The following is a 6,215-nucleotide window of genomic DNA, read 5'->3' as shown; positions in this document are numbered from 1 at the left end:
GGACAGGATTATGCTGAAGCGATGATGTCGTGATGAGAACAGAACGTCTCCTATGTTTGCTCGAACGACCGCAACGCGTCCGCAGTAGCCTCCCAGTTCCACTTTCTTGTGGATCAACGTGTTTATGTTTAGTGTTTTTATCAAAGACGCTAAATTTCCAGTTAGGTCTGAATTTCACCATCTTAGTCCTGTGCTCCATTTCCTGTCGGGTCTACCGTAAGCATATCGTACTAGGACCAGTCAGAAACAGCTGATAGACAGGCAGACAGTCGTATACACACATACACATACGCACATATATACATATACACATAAACATGCACACACACCTTAACCATAAATCTAAGTCTCTTACAGAACTGTGAAATGAATTTTGTGAATCAGAATAAAAGTAAATAAAGAGTAAATGATTATTCAGTAAAATTGCTCTGTGCGCAAACGTTACTTGGAAATCTCTTTTATCCACAAACAAGTCGTATACGATTTTATTTGCGCCCGACGACACTTCATCCAGGAAAATCCACGGCGTTAGCATGATTTGAAGAATTTTCAGATAAATGAAGAGCGCTCTTAAGCATTCGTAGAAAAAATTTCTTATCCACCAAGATGGCGAAGAAGAAGCTTGGAGACTTTATTGTTGTCAATTCAAGATCTTTTAAGTATCCTCCATTGTTCATCCGGCAATAACATCCCCCAGGAAGACCTCTTTCCATTGTTCCTGCTCCTCTCAATTAAGCCTCTCCGACATGCTAAATTGTCAATTTTTCATAGGGTTCTGTGGAGAAATCAGCAAAGATTTCCATCAATTCATTCAATTTGAATCTATTTTTAAATGAACGATCAGAAATTATGATTAATGATGGATTTTCTAATCCCTGTTGCAACGGAGGCGCAGGACTAACTGACTTAAATAGTTTTTTTTTCTTCTACATAGAGTAATTCCTCAGTCTTAGAGGCGCGACACTTTGAACGTCTTCTGTAAGAACTACTGAGGGATTTTGAGAAAGCTGATCGTTGAAAATCAGGGAATTGTAAAGCCCTGTGATAAAAACGCCGAGATTCTTCTGGAGATTCATAGCACTTTATTTCCATTTTGTTTCATCCAAAAATCCAGTCAAATTTCGCACAGTGTTTTCGGGAAAATCTAAAAATTCACAATAAGTCCTATAATTCTGCTACTTCCTCTTTCCTAACAGAAAATACAGAAATTTGTATTAAATTATAGCGAGTTAGAGTTGTTATGATTGTTTGCTCCTTTGTAAGTCCACAGAAGCGCCGACATAAATAACTCCTTTAATTTTTGCGGTTCATTTAGTTCAAATCTGCGTAATTCCATCGTATTCAAGCCAAGTGGTGCGAGAAAATAGGATGAGTTGCTATGGTGAGTTGGAGTGAAGCATTTGGATATGCTAGTTCTTCTTAATCATTCTCCTCCTCACTTCCTTGTCAACAATTTATTTATCCTAAAAATAACGATAGGATAGAATCGTTTAGATTATTTTCCAAGCAAATTCCACGTCTTAAAGGCATCACCCCACGAATCTGAGCTGGTACGGATTTCAGGTGGAGTAGTCGTATACGGGATCGTAGATTAGGGAGAGGGGGTGATTCCGTCCACTTCTTCCTAATTTCCGTAAAAAACGGCCCGGAAGATACGGCTTCGAGCGTTCCGGCGCGCTATTTTCTACAATGAGTTCGATTGGAGCGCGCCAGCCTTGTGCATGCGCCGCATCTTCCGGGCCGTTTTTTACGGCAATCAGGAAGAAATGAAAGAAAGACCCACCTCTCCATAATCTACGATCCCCTACACGAATGCCCCACCTGAAATCCGTACCACCTCAGATTCGTAGGGTGATTCCTTTAAAAAGGAGTTTCTGAGGATACCGTTCAAGGGAACGGTGATCTCCAATTCTTCAACTAGAGGCACTTTGTAAACCCTCGGAATCGCCTTCTATTTCCGTTAAACGCCCACGAATGAGGCAGGAAACACACCTTTCCGACGTGATATAATCAGTTGCTAAAAAATTGGCTTAAATGAAGAGGACGACCGAAATTAAACAGATTTGATGAATTTTTTTGCTCAAAACATCCGGAAATTGTTATCAGTATGCAATAAATAATTATTGACTTAAAAAGCGAATCCTGAATTTAATTTCTGTTCCGAATTAAGGTTTTGTGTGGAAACTAGGGGCGGGTGTAGTGTAGCGGTTAGAGGTTCCGCTTCCTGCACGATCGACGATCGGAGGTTCGAATCCGCCCTAGTGCTCACCAAGCCTTTCATCCCTTCGTGGTCGACGAACTCTAACAAAAATTAGAGTTTTTTTTTGTTCGACCTCATTGAACCATTTCATTCTAATTATTAAAACAAAAACCATTAGGAAAACCTTTATTTATTACATTATAAGAGTTGTTCTATAGTGAAAACTACAATAAATATAATATAGACTCGTCTGGGAGGATAAAGACACTGAAACCTTGACACATCGGCTGGCCCCAGCAAGTCATTGTATAAGCCAGTTACACGTTCGTAAACCTCAAACAATTCTGAATTGAAATGAACGTGGGGGCGCATCCCAAGCGGATCGTTAAAGCCAAACACTTTATCCTTCATCCTTTATGGGAACCAAGCTAAAAGGATAATGTTTTCATAGGTGCTTATCGCTGAAGAAAAAACACTGGGTTTAGGAAATGAAAAATGAGTTCAATTGAGCTCATTTATTAGATTAAAATATGCGGTTGAGCGTGAAAAAGAAAAAGGAAAGCAAAAGAAAGAAATAATAGAAATAATGGATGAAATCTTGCAGCAATCCTTACTTCAACAAATTTTTTCTATTAATACATTCTAAAGTCACTTAATGGGATGTGTTTGAATGTATTTCCCCTCGCTTTCAATAATTAAATATAACGTGTTTTCTTTTCGTTAAATTAATTATCCGAATCCTATATAACTTTGGTCGTTTTTGCGTCGGAACACAAGACCGATGGTCTCAACGAGAAAAACAGTTTCATTTCTAATTCAAAGTCAAACAACAAAGAACGAATCATGTATAGAACTCGGATAATACGTTGAGAAAACATGCACTGAAAGTTTTCTCGCGTTTTTTTTCGTATACCGAAAGATAAGCTTCTGAACAAATATTTCTTCTTAAAAAAAACCTCCTTGGTAGAGTTCGAGGTTTACCCGTCTGCATTAAATATTGTCATTTATTCAATGAACGCGAAAATGTGCAAAGTATTCGAGAAAAGGAGAAAAAGGTAAAGAAGGAAGCCAATTTCATTAAAATATACCATATTTATTTTACTTTCTTGAATTTGCCTACCGTTTCGATGTAGAGATGTAGAGTGATGAGGCGAATTGAGAGAATAAATCACTAATGGCTTTGATTTTTTTTTTCCCTAGGCTCTGACGAAGGCGATAACGCCGAAACGTCATCTGTAGTTCAATAAAGACGATCAATACCTATCTTAGCTACAGCTGAAGAAAATCAATTTAAAACTACGTTTCAACACTGAGAAAACATGCATTCAAAGTTTTCTCGCGTCGTTTCAACATGCTGAGATTCAAAGACAGTCCTTCATGCATCTGCTGCACACTCTTTCATCTCGCGGGCGGAAATATAGCGAGAACTATATTTTACTTTGTACATTTTACTATATTTTAACTATATTTTAACCATATATTTTAACTATAACCTTATATTTAAATTTTAATTTAATTTTAACTATATATAATGTTCAATTATAACTTTATATTTTAACTATATCTATATTTTACTTTAGTTTATATATACTTAAAACTATATTTTACTTTCCTCTAATTATAGGACGAGGATCCATAGGACACTTAGAGTGAAATATGTATGTCTAATGATTGTAAACGTTTCTGTTTTCAAAGAATAACTAATTTATTTAGACTAAGAAAAGATAAGAGCACAAGGAAAAACAACGTTTTGGACACGTTAACTTCTTTTTTATTTTATTCCCAACTGATCATTTCAACTAATTTCCATCGGTCTGGTGTCCCGGCACGGAAGCGACTAAGGCTTTGTAGGCTCCAGATTATTGATAGGATAAGTGTTTATACCTGGGGTTTCTGCCTTTAAGGCATCACTCCACGAATATGAGGTGGTGCGGATTTCCGGTGGAGTATTCGTATACGAGGTTGTAGATTATGGGAAGGAGGGTGATTCCGTCCATTTCTTCCTGATTGCCGTGAAAAACGGCCCGGAAGATGCGGCGCTGCACAAGGCTGGCGCGCTCCAGTCGAACTCCTTGTAGAGAATAGTGCGTAATCTACTTTCCCTTATAAGAATACACAACCTGAAATCTGCACCACCTCAAATTCATGCCTTTGAACAAACCTCACTCGGGGCGTTATCACCATAAATAAACCATTTTCCACGAACCCAGTAAAATTGGATGTTTCCTATGGCTCTGTGCCATGCGATTTCTCCTAGAAATCAAGGATTTGAATTTTCTTCGTTTGTCCTTCGAATCTCGGAGGAACCGTCGCGTCAGCTCTGTACATATATGAATCAACTGATGTTAAAATGAAAGAAATGTATGAACAACTTTTTCCTTTTTTTTTTCTTTTTATCTGATCTTTGACTAAACCAAAGCACGCTCATTCTTCTCAATCAAAAATACGCGAAGAAATAACTCCCGTAATTCCAATAATTTTCTTCCAGTTCTTTTTTGGACATTATTGCAAGTGAATATTGATTTTTTGAGGATTTAAACTCATTTTAACTTTTGTTATCTAATTTTCTCCCTTTACTTTCTCATTTATTACCTACACCTGTTTCAGTTTGGAAGAATTTGTAAAATAATAAATGCTACGATGCTATCATCGAATAGATAATTAGATAATTACCTGCTATGATTAGTGATATGATTATTTCTAATTTTTTTCAAGTCAAGTTTTCCCGAACCTCTTGGCTGGTTTTTTTCTCAGAAATAGTCCAACCCATTGCCGCTACAGTAACCATGTGCGAATACATGTAATACCAGCAAAATATGCTATTGAACATACTATTGAATATATGTACATTTGAATTCCCTGTAACCTTGTAACGAATCTTTTTCTTCCGACATTTTTCGGACGCATCCAGATGCATTTGGTTCAACACACAACACAATAAAATATTTCGAAGTGTAGCCGTAGAAGAAACAGCTACGGACGACTACGTCTGCATTGTCCTTACAGCGCCCATCCTGTTTACATTGTGCGACACGACACGAAAATTTCTTGCACTTCTCGGCGATGTGGAGGAAAAAAAATCGGTTGCACAACTATTCCAGAACGTATTTTATGGCTGATACGTGCACATGTGTGCCATTCAAATACTATTGTGCCCATTTATCCAAGAAATGCACATGGAAATTTTATCCTCTCCTCTTTTTTTGAAAAGAATTTTTTTTTTGCTTTTTTCAAATGATTCTACTATCTTTGCAACCGATCGATAATCATCTTGTGAACAAGAAACTTACGAAGAACTTTGAAAGAAAGATTTTTTTCTTTTCTCATCACTAATATTTGTATAGTTCACAGATCAAATTTTACGTTCGTTTTTTTTTTCTTTTTTCCCGTTAAACCAAGAACTTTTATGTTACAAACACATTGAATTAGATGTTTTAGGATTTTTTCTCGTGCTCACATCTCATCATTTATAAAATATCTACGGAAATAAACTGCCAGTAATCGGAAATGGATTTCCTGAAAATTTTTCCACATTTCCGTTCCTCATTAGTCAACGCATCGGTTGGTTCCCACACTCTTAGTGGCTCTTAGCGGCTCTCGCACTCGAATTTTCTTCTCACCTTACCTCTTGACGTGGATTTTCTTCAGCAAGTTCCACACTTCCAGCCGAATTTGTGATTTTGCCTACCGTATTCCTCGTTCAGTGCTGTTGATTTCATTATTTTCCAGGATTTTACTTGTTGTACAAAGTATGTAGAGGTTACTTTTTTGATATATATATATATATATATATATATATATATATATAGAGAGAGAGAAACCAGTGATAAATAATGAAATTATAATGTAATAAAATGGAATTATAAATTATAAATAAATATAAAATAAACAATAATAAATATAATATATATATATAAATATATAATTAACAAATTATATTATATGAAATTATAATAATGAAATAATGAATGCTATGAAATTTTTTTCTATTTTGCGTCCTTTATATTTCATCTTG

Source organism: Necator americanus, chromosome II, assembly GCF_031761385.1.
Source record: "Necator americanus strain Aroian chromosome II, whole genome shotgun sequence".
In the NCBI taxonomy this organism is placed as follows: domain Eukaryota; kingdom Metazoa; phylum Nematoda; class Chromadorea; order Rhabditida; family Ancylostomatidae; genus Necator; species Necator americanus.
Note: the sequence above shows the minus strand (reverse complement) of the source record.